This window comes from Anthonomus grandis, chromosome 15 (genome assembly GCF_022605725.1).
Source record: "Anthonomus grandis grandis chromosome 15, icAntGran1.3, whole genome shotgun sequence".
NCBI lineage: Eukaryota > Metazoa > Arthropoda > Insecta > Coleoptera > Curculionidae > Anthonomus > Anthonomus grandis.
This window is the reverse complement of record NC_065560.1, coordinates 20,914,861-20,934,947: the sequence shown is the minus strand read 5'-3', so window position 1 is coordinate 20,934,947 and position 20,087 is coordinate 20,914,861. Positions and strand designations below refer to the sequence as shown.

At 33.6% G+C, this 20,087-nt stretch overlaps 1 long non-coding RNA gene across 1 annotated transcript; it reads right to left on the bottom strand.

Moving 5' to 3' along the window:
* Positions 1-16,585: 16,585 nt before the first annotated feature.
* On the bottom strand, positions 16,586-18,229 carry LOC126744886 (uncharacterized). The gene is made up of 3 exons (XR_007663366.1): positions 17,956-18,229; positions 16,936-17,097; positions 16,586-16,877 (listed from the first exon to the last, which is right to left on the bottom strand). It is a non-coding gene; the product is annotated as an uncharacterized LOC126744886 (long non-coding RNA).
* Between the last annotated feature and the right edge of the window lie 1,858 nt (positions 18,230-20,087).

Here is a 20,087-nt window from a genome sequence, read left to right as displayed (position 1 = left end):
AAAGAAAAGAGGTATAAAATACATCTTTTGAAAGGTCAACACATTTTATTTAAAATTGCACTTTGCTTTTGAGCTACGCATCGCCGTGCAATGAAATTTCATTAATCGATTTGTTACTGGAAATATTTTTAGACTTTTTCCAGGTATATGAATTGAAAGAAGGGGCTCTATCGAATAGCCGGCGATATCGCCTGATTCATCTTCACTTGATTTCTGTTTGTGAGGACATCTGAGATCGAAAATGTATGCCACTTATCCTAAATAAATTCTTCACAATATCCTGGAACAGTTTGAATAGTTAGCTGTAATATTGTATGGAGATGAAAGGCGCAATTTTTTTTTCAATTTCAACAATTAATCCGATAAATCGTATGTACTAACTAATTAAATTAGATTATCAATTTATCGGCAACCTTTAGTACAAATTTAAAAAGCGAAAAGATATTTTTAAGGAAGTTTATTGCCAGGTCAAAAGTGCACTCTCGTTAAAATTGCAATTAAATCGCTAATGATTAAGTCATCTGTGTCGCAAGAGCATATTGAGCTTTTTGTTAATTTTATTTTAGTTAAGCGATAATTATTAAAGTTTCCATGACTAAAAATTACTCTTATGTACGACGTAAACCTTTTTCTGCTTAGGTTAACTTTTTGTAAACTAGAGTTCAAATCGTAATTGTTCTTAAGTCAAGAAAATCCTTTTGACACTATAAAAGGGGTATTAGGGGAATGTTTACATGCGACTATGGTATGTTATGAATACCCAAATAAATTGTACAATCGCATTTTGTTTTATTAGTTAGAATTAGAATAAATAAGCAATATCCTAGATTTCAATAGTTTGCAAGAAAAAAAAGGTTTTTTTAAATAACTTTAACAATTTTTTGTAATAATAATAATTTTATAAAATTTTGGTCTGTATCTACATCATTTTAATACACTTGATTTTTATAGATTGCATGACGGAATGGTATATTGTTTTCGTACAGTATATTATTTTAGTTCAATTCTTCCAATTCGTCAAGTCTTCCAAAAAAAAATGGTCCGGTCCCAAGCAACACACGATAGTTAAATAAATTAGTATATTTTTGGTTTACACCGGGTGTACATTTTTAGTTGAACTTCAACGATGAATATCGGATAAAATGTCTGCGTGATATACGTTAAGAAGTTTAATATTATGTTTATGTTATTTACGTTTAACAAGAAGGTTTATTACATGTTAATAATAAATATTTTACATAAGCTAACCGCTTAAGTATGGTATATTGTATATTATTTACAAAATTTAATAAAATGAACTTCTAAACAAATATACTTGCCATCAACAAAACGTTGAACCTTTAGTTGTAGAAAACTAGTATAAAACCTTTATTTTCATCGTTAACGAATTGCTGATATGGAATTTATAATAAAGGTATCTATTTAAGCTTAAATTGTAGTATACCTATTATACCGGGTGTCCAGGAACTTTACCGAAAAATTTTACAGGATGATTCGCTAACAAAAAATGAGATTTTTTTTTATATGAATGTATGTTTCAAACTTTCTTTCCTTTTCTAAACCTTACCTTTCGAATCTATAATGTTAAACCTTAAAAAAGTTATTGTAAATAAATTTACTATACAACTTGTTTACATTCCTTTTGTTTTCTTTATTAGATTTAAAGATTTATAATCTATATAAATCCATATTTCTGTATATATGTAGTATTTACCACCTTTGTACATATTTTGGTGAATCATGCCTCGGCGCTGCGCCGCTAGATGGCTAATATTTATTTTACCGTGTGGTATGACAGTCCACATGCGGCCATGATGTGAAGGAGGTGTTGTTGTGCCTTAAGAGCAATCATCAGCACGTGACTTTGTCTGAAATGGATTTAACGCGCTTTATCGGGAAGGTGAGCATTTGGCAACAACCCATCGCTAAACCAAAACAGAACGCTGTTCGTCTCGCAGCAGACGGGTCAATGTTACCAGAGATTCATCAGGAGGAACCGATTCCGTGCATTTTTTGGTATTTCAAGACGTTTGATTCAGTAAAGAAAATAACATTTTTGTATTAGTTCACTCAAAATATCCTCATGTTCTTCTGGTAATACAGTTTATTCACTATTCAAATTGACACATTTAATTTATTCATAAAAAATGCTTTTATATAGTAGGGTATTAGTATCACAAATTTAGAAAGAGAAGGAATGAAATATAAAAATGTTTATAATTTTGTCTCACTTTCAAATATATGTACCTAAAACAGTTTTTAGTAATTAAGATATAAATAATTAATTAGAGACATGTGCGTGACTTTCGTCAAAAAAGGGTAGAAGCTACCCTATAGATCGAAAAAAAAAATTGTCTCATTTCCAAATATACCTAACACAGTTAGGTATACTACAGATATATATATACACAGGGGGGCTAACCGAAACGGCGGCCATGTCGGGCTCGTAGAGATTTTAAAAAAGCAAACGCTCTGACATGTCAGTTTAGATTACCAGGAGGAAACATTTTCAGAGTATAATACCACCCCCATCTGTCATTCCTTAGCCAGGGTGGAACTATCTTCAAAAATGTATTACTATGGTTTAAATATTTTTTTATAAATGGAATAGTGGGTCGAGTTATAGCTTGTTTGAAAGAACTTTTAATTCTCTTTACGGCTATTATATTATTATGAAAATGTAAATACGTTAATTATTCTGCTAGTTTTTGTACAATTTTATTAGTATTGTGTAGTTAAAGTTGATTCGTAGGGTTTCTTTAGGGTTCTACTTACGTTTGGTTTATTATTTTCATCTATAGTGTTTAGTTTTTAGGTAGTTCATCTTGTTTGAGAGCCCCATTTTGGCCCCAATTTAGGTTATTTAGGTTATATTATTGTAAATCCCTGTAGTTCTAATTTTCTAGAATTTGTATACTTGCTTGCTTTGACTGTCAGTATTCTCCTAAAATTATTGGTCTCTTTGGGCAAAAACAATGAAGATAATTCTAAATATTTCGAAACTGTTCCATCGGGTTTTAAAAAGGACGCGCTTCGTGACAAATCATTCAGTTTTAATTGTTTAGTCAGTTTTTACCTTGGAAACAATTAAACGACAGTCAAAGCGAGTTAGGTTAGTGTTTTTGACGTTGACAATAAAAGTGTGTTCCCGAATTTCGTTACAATTGGTGTCAGAAGTGGGATATTTGGAAGCTCATTTTAGTGGATGCCTTTAACAAGAAGTCAGGCCAAGATGGAGACCGAGAAATTGATGGAGCTGCTATTAAGGAAGTTTGACGAGCAAAAAGTAGAACAAGAAGAACGAGACCGTAAACAGAAGGAAGAACAAGAACAACGAGACCGTAAACAGAAGGAAGAACAAGAAGAACGAGACCGCAAACAAGAAGAACGAGACCGTAAACAGAAGGAAGAACAAGAAGAACGAGACCGCAAACAAGAAGAACGAGACCGTAAACAGAAGAAAGAACAAGAAGAACGAGACCGTAAACTGAAGGAAGAACAAGAAGAACGAGACCGCAAACAAGAAGAGCGAGACAAGAAACAGGAAGATTTACTAAAGACAATTAAATCTGACCTGAAGAAGGAAAATGAAGACCTGATAAGGACCATGAAAGATGACCTAAAGAAAGAAAATGAAGACCTGATTCGAACCATGAAAGATGACTTACTTAATTTAAAAAATAATCTTAAAAAGGAGCAGGAGGAACGAGACAGAAAACAAGAGGAACGAGTTTTACAACTTAAAGAAGATCTGGAGAAGAATCAGAAACAATTAATGACTAACTTTGAAGCAACAGTAGAAGAAGAATTGGGGCAAGTACAAAAAAAGATCCAAGAACTAGAGATGAAAGTAAAACGGACTCCTCTTCATCCCGATCCTGGAATGCAAACAATGATGAAAGTAAAGCCACCAAAATTCGACGGCAAAGAAGCTTGGAGTACCTATTTGAATCAATTTGAGGCCGCTGCTAGGGGAAATCGCTGGGATAACGAAGAAAAGGCAATCAATCTTAAGCTAAGCCTTAGAGGAGAAGCTACAGAAATATTAAGAATGGTGCCATCTGAGGATCAGCTCAATTTCGACGTACTGGTGCGTACCTTAGAGATGAGATACGGTGAAGCCCATCTACAACAAGTGTACCAGGCTCAATTGAAATCTAGAAGACAACAACCCGAGGAAGGACTCCAACAGTTTGAGGCCGATGTTGCTCGATTAGTAAATCTGGCTTACCCTTCAGCCCCAACAGAGTTCCGAGAACAAATTTCTATAAATTGTTTTATTGACGGAGTTCGAGATCCAGATACTAACCACGCTCTAAGGATGGCTCATCATAAAAGTATATCAGAAGCTTTGGCCCATGGACTAGAGTATGAGGCAGCTTTTCAAGCAACTAGAAGGCAGACACGAATAAGACAAATCAGAACTTCGGAAAGTGACCTCGAAGACCGCCTAAAGAAGCTTGAATCATTATTAGCGAGGAAACCTAAAAGACCATTGCAATGCTGGAATTGCAATGAGGAGGGGCACCTTAAACGTCAATGCCCCAAGCCTTTAAGAGATCCAAGGAACCAGGAAAACTTCAACTAGTCAGCTTTATGGGGCGCAAGCTGGCTGGGTGCTACCAAGCCCCACGTATAAGACTAAACCGGCTGCCACATCCTGGAGAGAGCTTGGTAGTACCGGGAAAAATATGCGGCCGTGAATGTGAGATGGTAGTGGATACAGGATCAAGTCATACTATCGTGAAGCCGAACATCGTAGCACACTGTAGGCTCTCAGCACCACCCAATTTAATTCTGGAGTCTGCAAATGGAAAAAGGATCCCGATTCTTGGATTGCACGAAGCTACAGTCACCATTGGCTTAACAACATTCCAACAGCCAGTACTAGTAGCAGAAATCATGGATGATGTCATATTAGGATTAGATGTTATGAATGCTCAGCAGTTTAAAATGGATGTATATAACCGGATATTGACGACGAGAAATGAAGAGATTTTTATGCACCACCTATATGAAGATAAAGTAAATACCAGAGTCGTTAAGTTATTCAAGGATGTTACTATACCAGGAAATTCAGAGGTGGTGGTTTATGCTACAACTGGAGGAAAAGAGGGAGAAACTGTTTTGATTGAGCCCATGGAAAAATGCAAACTATATGGTCAAGGAATTTTTCCAGCCAAGACGTTAACTACGCAGAAGAAATCTACTATTTTGGTTCGAATGGTAAATTTAAAAGGATATGATCAATACCTGAAACAAGGAGAGAACATTGGCGTATGCTCTGAAGTAGTGGCAGTCATGAAAAATGCTGATAGAAGTCGTTATTTAAACAGACCTTTTCCTGTATGTTTACAAAACCTATTTGAAGAATCTTCTGCCAATTTAACCATGGACCAGTGTAGTAAATTGCGACGTCTTCTTGAAGAAAATCAAGATGTGTTTTCCTTGCACGATAAAGACCTGGGAAGAACTGATTTGGTGCAGCATCGAATTAACACTGGAGACAATACTCCGATTAAACAAGCACCTCGAAGAATTCCGATAGCTAAACAAGGAGAAGTTTCCTCAATGCTTCAAGAAATGAGGACACAAGGAGTGATAGAGCCTTCTCAGAGTCCTTGGACATCTCCAGTTGTGCTAGTGAAGAAAAAGGATGGATCCACTAGATTTTGTGTAGACTATCGGCGACTGAATGATATTACCAAGAAAGACAGTTATCCCCTACCAAGAATTGACGACACCCTGGACACGCTATCAGGTTCACAATGGTTCTCAACACTCGATCTAAAGAGTGGATACTGGCAGGTAAAGATGCACCCAGAAGATAAGGAAAAGACCGCATTCTCGACTGGAACAGGACTTTGGCAGTTTACAGTAATGCCCTTTGGACTCTGCAATGCTCCAGCTACCTTTGAGAGACTTATGGACACAGTTTTACGTGGAATGACTTGGGAATCATGTTTAGTTTATCTGGATGACGTTATCATACTGGGGAAAACATTTGAAGATCATTTGAAGAATATTCAAAAGGTATTTGTTAAACTGCGAGAGGCCAACCTGAAGCTAAGTCCTAAAAAATGTTGCTTATTTCAAAAAGAAGTTCGATACCTTGGCCATGTTATATCAGAAAAAGGTGTCAAGACTGATCCAGATAAAGTAGAGGCGATCGAAAAATGGCCACGACCCACTGACAAACACCAGTTAAGAAGCTTTCTGGGCCTTTGTACCTATTACAGAAGATTTGTAAGAAATTTCGCTAATCTTGCAAAGCCTCTACATAAGCTCACGGAGGACAAAGTGGTATTTAGTTGGTCAACAGACTGTGAAGAAGCATTTCAGCAGTTAAAGAGAGCACTATGCACATCTCCAATTTTAACATATCCGATTCCTGGACAAACTTTTATTTTGGATACCGATGCGAGTAATGTTGGAATTGGGGCCGTTCTATCACAAAAAAATGAAGATGGTGAGCAAGTGATAGCTTATTTCAGTAAAACATTATCAAAACCAGAAAGAAACTATTGTGTCACTAGACGAGAGCTATTGTCAGCAGTAAAAGCTATTGAACATTTCCATAAATATTTGTATGGTCAACGATTTATCCTTAGAACCGACCATGCTTCGTTGAAATGGCTGTTTCAGTTTAAAAACCCCGAAGGACAAATAGCAAGGTGGCTTCAACGATTACAAGAGTATGACTTTACAATAGAACATAGGAAAGGCGCATATCACCAAAATGCCGATGCTTTATCTAGAAGACCCTGTATTGAAACATGTCAACATTGTTTTAAAAAGGAATCAAAACAGCATTCAGAGATATTTACTTGTAATCGTATTGGCCTTCACAGTTCTAAAGAGTGGGATGTAGCTAGTTTAATCCAAGAACAGTGTGATGACCCAGTATTTGGTCTTATTTACGAACTGAAATCTCTAGAAATTTCAAAACCAGAATGGAAAGACATTTCTGACAAATCTCCAGAACTTAAAGCTTATTGGTCTCAATGGAATTCATTGGTTATAAAAGATGGATTATTAAAAAGAGTCTGGGAGAGCGTAGATGGAAAAGAAAAGACATATCTGACAGTCCTTCCTCGAAAACGTATTCCGGAAGTCCTTGAAGCTGTTCATGGCGGTGTCGGCGGAGGACATTTTGGAGTTAGTAAGACCTTGGCAAAAGTGAGAGAACGGTTTTACTGGCTGAACAGTCATCAAGATGTTGAACGCTGGTGCCGACAGTGTGAGCAGTGTTCGTCAAGCAAGGGCCCAAAAACCCGGACAAGAGGAAAGATGATGCAGTATCTTGTTGGTGCACCTTTTGAACGAATTGCCATAGACGTAGCAGGACCCTTTCCTACTAGTAGCTCCGGAAACCGATATGCTCTTGTTGCTATGGATTACTTTAGTAAGTGGCCCGAGGTTTATCCGATTCCAAACCAAGAAGCAACGACAGTAGCTGAAGTGCTGTTCCAGAACTGGATTTGTCGATTTGGTGTACCCAGAGAGATACATTCAGACCAAGGAAGGAACTTTGAGTCACAAATATTCCAACAAGTATGCCAGTTGCTGGGAATCAATAAGACCCGTACAACCCCACTACACCCTCAGTCTGATGGAATGGTTGAAAGATTTAACCGCACATTTGAAACCTATTTAAGGATGGTAGTAAACTCTAAGCAAACCGACTGGGATACCTGTATACAACCATTCCTATTGGCATATCGTTCTTCTATCCACAAGTCAACTGGAAAAAGCCCGGCAAAAGTTGTCTACGGTGATGAACTTCGTTTACCTTTGGACATTATTACTGGAAGACCCCATAAGTCTGAAACCCTGGAGGAGTACGTCGACCATTTACAAGAGCGTTTACAAATTGTTCACGAACAAGCACGGGATAAACTTCATCTAGAAAGTAACAGAATGAAATCACGTTATGACATAAAGGCAAATTCTACCGGTTTTAATCCTGGGGATAAAGTCTGGTTATACAATCCACGGAGAACGAAGGGCAAGTCACCAAAGCTCCAGAAGGATTGGGAAGGTCCATTCAATGTGGTCACCAGAATCAACGACGTGGTGTACCGTATCCAGCGACATCCGACAGCGAAGATGAAAATTGTAAACATCGTCCGGCTAGCGCCCTATCATGACTCAGGTGGTCCCATGTTTGATCGGGACGATCAAACTTGAGAGGGGAGCAGTATTATGAAAATGTAAATACGTTAATTATTCTGCTAGTTTTTGTACAATTTTATTAGTATTGTGTAGTTAAAGTTGATTCGTAGGGTTTCTTTAGGGTTCTACTTACGTTTGGTTTATTATTTTCATCTATAGTGTTTAGTTTTTAGGTAGTTCATCTTGTTTGAGAGCCCCATTTTGGCCCCAATTTAGGTTATTTAGGTTATATTATTGTAAATCCCTGTAGTTCTAATTTTCTAGAATTTGTATACTTGCTTGCTTTGACTGTCAGTATTCTCCTAAAATTATTGGTCTCTTTGGGCAAAAACAATGAAGATAATTCTAAATATTTCGAAACTGTTCCATCGGGTTTTAAAAAGGACGCGCTTCGTGACAAATCATTCAGTTTTAATTGTTTAGTCAGTTTTTACCTTGGAAACAATTAAACGACAGTCAAAGCGAGTTAGGTTAGTGTTTTTGACGTTGACAATAAAAGTGTGTTCCCGAATTTCGTTACAATATCTAGTTTAAAGGACTTTAATTTAGCGGTTCTCAAACTATTGACCATTTTAAAATTTAATGCAGTTTTTTGGAAAATAATCGCAATTCTTTCTCAAACAATTAATTTATAACAATCATACATAAACACTAGTCTAACAAATGCTGAAAATGGCCATCGTTAACCTCTATGCAATAATACAGATATTAAGGAAAAAGTCCATTCTGAAGTGGAGTCAATATAATATTGAAAAGTTAGTAGGTATAGGTTTATTTATAGGTATAGTATAACTTATACGTTATTGTTTAGAATTTGTGTATGTGTTAAGTAACTCAATTCTGATGATGGCAAGAACACTTGCCGAAATGCATCACTCCCGAAATTAGAGGATTAGTATTTTATTTGTAGAGAAAAGACTTCCCCTACTAACTTTTCAATAATGCAGATTTTGTTCAAATCGACGTCGCACAATTAGTAGCATATCAGGAGTTATCTGTTGGCATTCAAATGAAATCCTTTCGCGCAATTCTTCTATTAAAGCTGGTTGGCTAGCATAGATTTTACTCTTTAGGTGACCCCACAGAAAAAATTCGCAGATTTTGCAACATGCGCAAATATCGTAGGCGTATTGAAAATACCAGATACAAGTGTTCATTCATTTGCTTCAATGATTTCTTCATTAAAAATCTTTCCATTGGATGCTGTGTAGGTATGGCTTCCACTTTTCTAGACGCTTCAGACATGGATAATCGTAACAAATACCAAGCTGCTTCTTGGGCACACATTTCCACATTATTTAATGCTAGTTTACCCAATTCTTTCATACACATCTCATAATCCATATCTGGATATTTATCACGAACTTTTATTAATTCTCGATGAAGGAAACTAAAGCCACGCTCACTTTTATTCACATATTCGGCAACGTAAGCAGCACAGGAATATTCATCTAATATAAACTGAACATTCATATTTAACTGCAAAGCTTTCGAAATACATGGATTAAATGGACTGATTCAAAAGTCTTCAATCCCACGTTTCATAAAAACCGAGGGTCGATGAATTCCTCAAAACTTGTCAAAGAACCCACCTCTAAAGCTTCATGCATTTTTTCAAATAACAAAACTTTTGAGTTATTCTTATTAACTGGCAATACCGGAATTAATACCCAAGTTTGATCCATTGGCCAAAATGGTGCCCCAAAACGGCATTTTTTTGTATTTTTTTTGTAGCATGTATGAGTATGAGCATGCGTTTGTAAATTCCTGGGGCTTGAAACTAAACATTCTTCGGCTGAGGCAATACTATCAATTAATGCAATAGTTTCCGGTAAATGTTCATCATTTAATAACTGTGCCTCGTGGGAAGGTGGAGCGTTTTCAAGCCATAATAACATATGACAGTGTGGACTACCTCTATGCTGAAATTCCACCCTACGAAAGTAATCTTTTAAATAATATTTTCCAAATGGGCCATCTCTCTTTTTTTTTAGAGCAATCATGATTGTATCTACTAATTTGTTAAAATATAGGCAATAAATAACAGGATCATTGTTCACTAATTCCGCTTTAGCACTATTAGACATAATATCAAAGATACTATCGTCAATGTTATCTTCATCGTCTAAATTTTGTTGAAATTTATAGGCGCGTTTTAAGAGTGGCTTCCAATGTACCTCTGATGCACTAAGTGTTACAAATACAGTTGGTTTTCCGAGTTGACGCATCATACAAAATAAGTCCTTTTTCTTTGACTGCCAATATTGTATCGAATTAGGTATATTTTTTAAAAACGACTCATTCTTTTCCATGCTTTCACAAATTCTTCATCTTTTCACAAATTCTGGATCTAATAAATCTTCTCTTGTAATATTTTTTACCTCATGGTTAATATTGCGAAACAATACTTGAAATGCTTGAATAATTCTCAAACGCATGATTTTGGCTGCCATGTAAAGAATGTGATTAGGGGTAACACCACGTCTATCTCTTCTACGAATTTCACTAGTTGCCATCATATAAAGAGTTACATTAATTTTAAATTGTCTTTCATGTCCGTAATAGATAGCAGGAAATGATAATTCCTCTGCATCAGCGTCAAACGGTTTGTTTTTCTGACCTATGGCTAAATGTAACACCATACCCCCCAAAAAATTGTTTGCTGTTGCATGTTTAATAATTGCTCAGTTGTTAAAATTTTTTCTTTACGCGACGAAACTACGTCCATCATGTCTTCTTGACTATTCCTTATCTCGAAATGCTGGTCGTAAAAATATTTGATTTTCTTCTGCAAAATCATAACCTTCATGTATACCCAAGAATGTGTTATTAATTTTAATATCATATTTTCGGTATAATGGCGTATCTCGTAAATATAATAACCATCTACGCAGAACAGCTTTTGAGACACATCCAGACAAATATGCCCCTTTTTGAAGAATATGACGCTTTATTAAAACTGTCACTGTATATTCATCGTCAACATTTCTGGGCAGGGAAGTTACCATATTATTTACACTGACAGGAACATTTATTATTTGACCCACCATTTTTTGACTACCAGCAAAATAGTAAATTTTGCGAATTTGCAGAAAGGGTAAACGGGGTGAAATTAAACGCTCAGCAATGGGATTTAAGGGGGGTAAGTCAGACGAAATAGGAGGATAAACAAATCCATTAACAGTGGCCAGTTGAGGAATCGTTTTTTTACGGGATAAAGTGGAATAACAGTTACGACAACACTTATAAAATTTGCATTCATCCTCGATACTCGAATGCATTTTTGGGTAGCCAGCTTCATAAAGAAGGGGAAGAATATCCTTGGTTATGGAGCAAATATCATTAGTCCACCAAATTCGGTCACATATACGACAGAATTCGTTTAACTTATTACTATAAAATTTAGTGTTCATAAAATGCTCTAAATATAATGTTCTCTTTTCAATAATTTTTGTATTTGTTGGATTTAAAGTAACTATTATATTATTGAGATATCCTGAAAAGTTCAAAATATCTGAATCAAAAGACTCACAATTACCTGTTTTATTTGGTGCTTCCCTGGCTTCTTTCTTTTCTATGATGATACCCGATGAACTATTGGTAGAACCTTTTCCCCGTGATTGGATTTTCTGCTTTTCCTCAGATCGTTGAACAGAAGAGACATCTTGAAAACAGAAACACCATTAACTGTAGTATTGGGATTCGAAGAAATTATTTTATTCAACTTTTTTCGTTGCCTATATTCCCGACAACGTTTATCGTTCAAGGCAAGTTTGACATTGTCTTGCTTCTTATTATCAGGTTGACTTTTATTAAGTGCGGTAGCACCGCTAGTGCTTGGTAATGAAATATTAGTATTAATTACTTGTTTTTGGTAAGTCCCACAGTCTTCTGCATCCAAAGAAAGTAAAACGTAAAAAGAAAGTAAAAGATGTGAATGGAGGGACATTCTGGAAGTAAAATAGTTTATAATTTATTTACATTAAAAACATTTAGTCAAAATCGTCGAAAAATAAACAATTTGACAGGTAACTTTAATTTTAAAGTGCCTTTATTTTATATTTCCATATATAAAAAGTGTGCATTCGTCAGGTACAGTCTTGCCCAAAATAAGTTTACTCATCAAATTTTTATGTGGTGGAACTTAGCTAGAGATTCAGAAACGAAAATCATGTTTTTACAGTCGCCCAGACAAGTTTTGGTTTTAAAGTTCGCCATTTTGGATCCGCCATTTTGTTTTTTGTAATTGTGATAGCACTAAATTGCATTGTCATCGGAAATATGAATGTGTTTCAAATTTCACGTAAATCGTACATCTGGAAGTTGGTCAAATTTGATTTCCAAGATTTAACCCAAACATACATAGTTACATACATACATACATACATACATACATACTTACATACATACATACATAGGTACATTGCAAGTTAAATAAAAGCTTTTAAAAACAAAGAAAAATTTAAACCAAAACTTGTCTGGGCGACTGTAAAACATGATTTTCGTTTCTGAATCTGTGGCTAACTTCCACCACATAAATTTTTGGTCGAAAAACTGTCAATTTGCTAGCTATAAATTATTATATCTACCTATACTTTTCAAGTGGTCAATTTTTATATTCCCCATGACACCAACATAGAAAGCTCAACTACTTCACTAAGGACTTACCTATTTTATTTTCACTTATTTTATAAAAGACCACCCTTGTTTGTAATCCTCGTATCAATAATTGACACACACACACACTTTTATTTTCGAATACACAAGTTTTTTAGTAACACGTCTTGTCGAAAGGAACAAATAAAATAAAAGAATCCTGAATATAACACGCACCCTATTCGCTTCATGGCTTATAAATCGGATATCACATAATATTTCTCTCACCTACATATTTGACTTAAAACCCAAACCTCATTGCGGCCTTCGAACGACCTTGCTTTATTCCCTGATCAACGCCGACATCGCGTTGATGAGGCGGGTCATTGAACCCGGACTGTTACATTTCGTTTTGTAGCATGTCGTTTTTTCAAAGACGGGTCCCATATACGTGCGCCCAGAAGTATTTTCAATACTAAAAATCCAGAGGTCAGGCAACCGCGCGACCCATTCAACAGAGCATCTCCGTGCAATCCAGCAACCAGGATAGCTCTCATTTAAATAATTGCGGACAGCTATTACCTATTGAGGGAGCGCACCATCCTGCTGGAACATCAACTCGTGTTCAACGTATTGATTGTTATTTTCATTTTGAATCATGTTCGTGATTGCCAAATCGATAGCTTCTTGTAAGGTTTAATTTTTAATCACACCAAAAGTTTAATTTTTCGGGATGTTGAGTATGTGCTTCGTCATAAATGTGTAGATTGTGGTCGAACCTATAACGGCAATTATGACGGTTTACAGTGCTGTTTAAGAAGAACGAGATTGAGAAGAACGAGAACGAAATGCTCTTTCACTAGTTATTTCACAGAACTCCAAGCGCCGATCCTCATCGTCTTCATTTATTTTGTGTATCAGCTCTATTTTAGAGGGGTAGAAATCATGTGTATTTAGAATCCCTTTTTATACTTTCCCGATTGATCCCAGATACAGATGCTAACTGTCGAGTGCTTAGTTTCATATTAACTATTATTAGTAAAAATGTCCCAAAACCGCAACTTCTACAGCTTCGATTCTTACAGTTCTTAGGTTTCTCAACATTCCTTTTTTATTGGCCACCGACCCTGTATCCCTGAATTAATTCTATGACATACTTTCTTTATACGTTCCTGTTTTCTTCACGTTCATTGAATGAACTATTCAAAATGTGTTTTCAAATGTGGGCTGTTCGAAATGTGTTTTTATTATTAGCAAAAAATAATTCCACTATTTATATTCTTTCTTGTAGGGTATACATCATTTTGACTATTCCTACTTTGTTTAACACGATAAACTACAAATCAATGATCCGATTTCACTCTGATTAAGTCAAACCGACCTCTAAGTGACAATATTTATTGTTTATTTGTATTTTGACATTCTTATTTTTTTCCTCCTAGATGTCGATTTAAATCTGTATTATTGCATGGAGCTTATAACGATGGCTATTTTCAGTATTTGTTGGACTAATGTTTATGTATGATTGTTATAAATTAATAGTTCGATAAAGAATTGCGATTTAATACAGTTTTTCCAAACACCCAACATTTAATACAGGTTTTACAAAAAACTATATTAAATGTTAAAATAGTCAATAGTTTGAGAACCGCTGAAGTAAAATCCTTAAAATTAGGTGTAGCCGTAAAGAACATCAAAAGACTTTTCAAACAAGGTATAACTCAACCCACTATTACATCTAAAATTGTTGAGGTTAGTTCCACCCTGGCCAAGGGATGACAGATGGCGGAAAATGTTTGTACTCTGAAAATGTTTCGTTCTGGTAATCTAAATTGACCCGTATTTAACCCGTAACTCGTGTCCGAGCGTTTTCTTTTTAAAATCTTTACGAGCCCGACATAGCCGCCGTTTCGTTTTCATTTAGCCACTCTGTATATACAACTCTCGTCAAAGAGAAATAGAATCAGTCGTATAACGTAAAAAATAATAATTTAATTTAATAATTTCTTTTAATGTTAATCACCTTTAAATATGCCTTCTTAAACAGTTCTTAGCAATCAGAACACAAAAAATAAATTATATATTAAAAATTATATTAAACACGCGTAAGCTTCATCAAAGGGACATAAAATAAACCACAAAGTTGAATTAATTTAAAAAAAATGTGTGTCTCACTTTCAAATACAACATGCTATACCTTGAAAATTGATGTGTAGAGAGAAAATAATTAAAAAAATAACCTGTCTCAGAGACATGTTTTTTTAGAATGATGGGATGCAAGATCACTCATATTCTCCACCACACCACGTAGATAATAATAATAATTTTTAATTCGTTACCACAGATTTACAGAATATTAGTATACTGATTAGATTACACTTATTTTTTTTTGTTTATGGATGTTGTGTGTACTTATAATGACGTAGGTACATGTTTTAGAACTAGCTGTATAAAATATAAGACAATAATTAACAGTTATGCTTAGAACATTGAAAGGCTAGAAGTAGCATGCCGTGGAACTATGGGCAGGTTTGTTTGCTTGCAACATCTCTGATACAATGATGCCAAATGCTTATAGAGAAATGGCAAAAATCACTTTATAATATCATAAAAGTTTTCAGTTTTTTCCGAAAACTTAAAACAATACTACTGCTCCCCTTTAATAAAATATCAAGCATTTTTTAAAAATAAATTTGATAAGATACTCTATATGGAAGTCAATATACGTTAAATAAATGAAAATAAAGTACGAAGCAACGAGAAAACGTTAATGGCATCGCAACGCCGCTCGATCGCATTGTTGACGCCACCGATACAAGCACTCTCTACCAGTGACGTCGTCAACAAATATTTACCTGATAAATTTTTATTAATTATTATAGAGTTTAAGTATAAGTAATATTACCATTTATGAGCTATTTATGTATTTTTTTAACGGACTTCGTTAGAGGAAGGTCCTAATAAAAGGTAGCATTTTTGTCAAAGCATTTTTATGGAAATAAAATATTTTATTAATATTATATTATAGATTTCTTAATAAATCATGTTTTAAGACACAAATTTTTAACATTTTGCAAAATTTTATTATTGTTATATTGGACAAAACTCAGTTTTAGATCACTTACTTTAAATCACATAATATATACTTCTATGGTGCTGACTTTTTCAAAGGGACAGTATTGCTTCAGCGGAAAGAGTTAAAACTACAAGGATGTTCAAATTGTAAAGGAGTTGCAGGTTTTTTATAGGTTATAAGATTTTTATTATGAGTATTTAGCCTGTACAATGGTTTTGAGACATTTACAGTGACCTATATAATACCTAATACCAATTATTATATCAGATTAATTTATACTAAAAAACAAAGCTTACCTAAGAATAAAGACTATGTATAATAAATTAGATTAGATAGTTTATTAGTAGTAATATACAAACAAGTACTTTTACAAGTCAAATAAAATATGTAATATGTTGGGCTTTTTCGAAAATCATGTTATTATTTCTTAAGTATTTTAATAATAACTTGAGACATCTAATTCAATTTCTTTGGCGCAAATTTGTTTGTTGAAATCTTCGAATTTTAATTTTTTGTTCTTTTTTTTCCATAATTTGGTGACAAGTGATTTAGCTTTTAAAAAGTCCTCAGGAAATCATTTTCATTTTACCCTAGAGTAATATACATAAAAATATAGTATTACCAATATTAAAAAGAAAAAATTAAAAAAATGTATTATGATAATCCAATTGATCAATAAAATGTATGTTATTATAAAGAATCTTTGAAATATCATACATTTAATTAATTGCATTTAATTACAAATATAACACAATAAAATACTATATCACTTTTAAATAAGATATATAGAATAAGATGATACATGGCATAAAAGTCTTATTTGTACTTAGAGAAAGAATTGAACAATAATTTTTAAATGTGCTATAATGATGTCTATTTTGAGTGTATTTTTACCTTTTCCTTGGCAGAGTCAGGGAATGTGTAGCAGTTAAACAAAAACGGATTGGATGGGAAATAGTAATTGTTGACCTAGACCCCACAGTAACTATTAATCTCAGAAGCAGTTATTGTTGATGATGAATGATCAGATCTGTAATTATACAAAATTTGGTGTATCAAGAATATTAATTTATTTTAATCATCCATACTTGTCTATATTAGCTTCACTGTTTGTACTATATACCATTTTGGAAGCTAAAGAAGTTTTTGCACTCTTCAGGAAAACTACCCTTGCAGCTTTGAAGGGTCATTCACTTAGTAAATTAACTGACTTATCGGCTGTTGTGTTTTTAACCAGTGCATCAGAAATCCTAGTAAAAAAATAGTTTTACACACATTCCTAATTTAATAAGTATTAGGTATAAATAAAGCTTATATGAGTAACACTAATACTTTTTGTGAGGATTTTTTTATACTAGAAAAATATATTAAAAAAATTACCTTTTAAAATAAGAGGTAAAGGTAGAGCTGATTTTTTTAATAAAGTCTGGCTAGTGATATTATCTTCCTTATATAATAAATCACTTCTAAGGATGTGATCTGAACAAATATATTCTTTTTAATTGTGTTGATTTCGATTAATGAAATCCATTGTTCCCTTTGGGCATATATTAGGCAATTTATAATAAGTATTTGATATTTAATCAAAAAGCAAAAAAAATTACAGTAATAAATTAATATGTGGTGCCAATTACTATATATATATTATTATAAGTTGCAATATGGTAAAACAAAAAAAAATTATCGACCAAATTTTAGGGAAAGACAAAATTAACTATACATAGATATCAATATATAAATAAATTTCAAAATTCTTTAAAGGCATTAAAAAATTAGTAATTTCATCTATCTACCTAATGTCTATATTAAAAACATAACTATATATAGATAGTTATATGGGTATTATGCCATCTTTCTGCCAAAACAACAAAAAAACAAAATCCTGCAATAAAACCAGGGACAAAATTCTAGTTTTATATTTTTTATAGCCTATTGATAGATGAATATGTTCAAAAATATATTTAGATTTAAAAATATAAATATTTCGGTATTTTACACACACTTTCACATTCAAGTTTTTATTAGGTTTATATCTATAAGATCCCCTATTCTACATTTATGATGATGGTTACCCCATGATGTGATGCTATGAAAGTATCGGTACTTACTTGTGAAAAGATCGGCTTGAATCACCTTTTTATCATGATGCGGCACAAACGACACACGTTTTTGCCATCCTAGCAATTTAAAAAAACACTAAAATGTGGTCTTTTTCCTTTTGAAACCAAAAAATTAAAGAAAATACACGAATCCCGAACATAAACAAAAAGCCGTTTGACAGATGACACTATGCGTATGGCTCAGGCGCTTAAGTTCCGGTGTTGTCGCTTCAAATTTTTTAGAAACGGTTTTAGGGATAAGAATGTTAATAATTTTGTTTTTTTTTTGCTTAAGGATATTAAATTTATTCTTAAAATAGGTTAATTGTAGTATTTATATTTTTTAATTTAAATTTTCCTATAAAATACAACACAAGTAAGTTAAATTAACGTTATAATGGTTGTTAAAATATAGCAAAAAATTTCCTCCGTTGGAAATTTGCGTCGACTTGACAACAGAGAATCGGCATATATGTTTGTAAACAACACACCCCTCTTGCCCCTGTGCACATGTTGGACTCAAACAAAGTTGTTGTTTACTAATTCTAGCCTTTCAATGTTCTAAGCAGTTATGTAAGTAAGTATACAACAATTATAATATAACAAAGTGGTATATTCTAATGAAAATAGAACAACCAAACAAATGTAATACAAAAATTGTCATTTATAGCTTAAGTTCTAGATGGGTTTCGAATTTCCATGCCTCTATTATGCCTAGGATCTATGGTTTCAGGCAGTAGACATTTAAAATAAAAAATCTTAAATTTTTCTATCATTTTTTCTTTCCAAAATAAATCATTTATTTTTACTTATATATAAATAGTAAAAGCATGTGGCATTCTTACTCCATATTTGCAGCCATTCTAGGCCTTAACTGATCCTTTTTTGGCTTCCTACTTTTTCGTTTAGAATAATAAACTTTTGACTTTCCTTCTTTTTTTTTCCCATTTTTTAAAAATAAACATAAAAACTTAATAGTATTAAGAACAACGTGCACAAAATTAAAACACCTTTGCAATAAAATACTCCTTAGTCAACTCCCAATCAACATTTCAATTTTACATAATATTGAATTGCTGTTGACCAGTAGCCGATGCCGCCGTTTGTGCAGTTCGGGCCGAACAAGCGTCGCGCGTTTCTTGATTTGATTCACGCTAGCCCGGCCGTGCGTTGTTGCCCAATGATACTAAACTTATCGGCGGTTCAAGAAATTGTAAGAAAAATGCCTGAATTTTGTATTTCCATTCTCAAACGTTTATTATTAATTTTTTTAAAAATTAATAATAAAATTTTGGTTCTTTAATATAATGTTTCTAAAATCGATGTATCTAGAGACCTATGGAAAGATTTTTTTATTTATCTTTTTGGTTTTTAAATAAAAAATCAAAATTTTAGAAATTAAAAAAACTAGCACCTATGAACTCTTGAAAAAAATATGTACATTTCATTAATGAAAACCGCATTAAAAAATATTGTAAAATAAAAAAGTTATCCAGGAAACAGCAATTTATGGGTGAATAATATCCTTAAGAAATTAAACAAACGTGTTTTTGGAGATTCCCGAGTTTTTTTGAGTCTGAGTATTCTAAACATGGTCCTTCTCTCCGTGATATACCTTAACCTTACCTTACCTTAATTCAGTAAACTACAAGATGTGGTGTTTGTGAAAACCTTATTTCGGAAATTGAGCCAAAATTTCTTCAAAAAAGTCTTCAATACGACTTTGGCGAGCGGCGTTCAACAGCAGCCATTAAAGTGAAGAATTCTTATAGTCCGGGAGCAAACATCAGGGAAGCCAGAGTAAGTCCTTTCCAATGTTTCATTTTCTTTATTGAGTAAACCGTTAGCTTTTGTTTAATTTGTGGTGTTTTTAAATAAATAAATTAAAAAATATTTATTTTTGTTTCCTCATATTTTCAAGATGGCGGAGGAACTTAAAGCATTGACAAAAAAAAGGTATTATTAAAAGTAAGCAAACAATATTTAAAAATTATCTTGAGACCGTAAAACAGTGCATTTCAAGTATAGAACGTGAAAATACTGATAAGCACATTATTTTACAGCTAGAAAATAGGTTAAATAAATTCTCCGATTTACTCTCTCAATTTGATAATGTACAGAGTGAAATTGAGATATTGTCA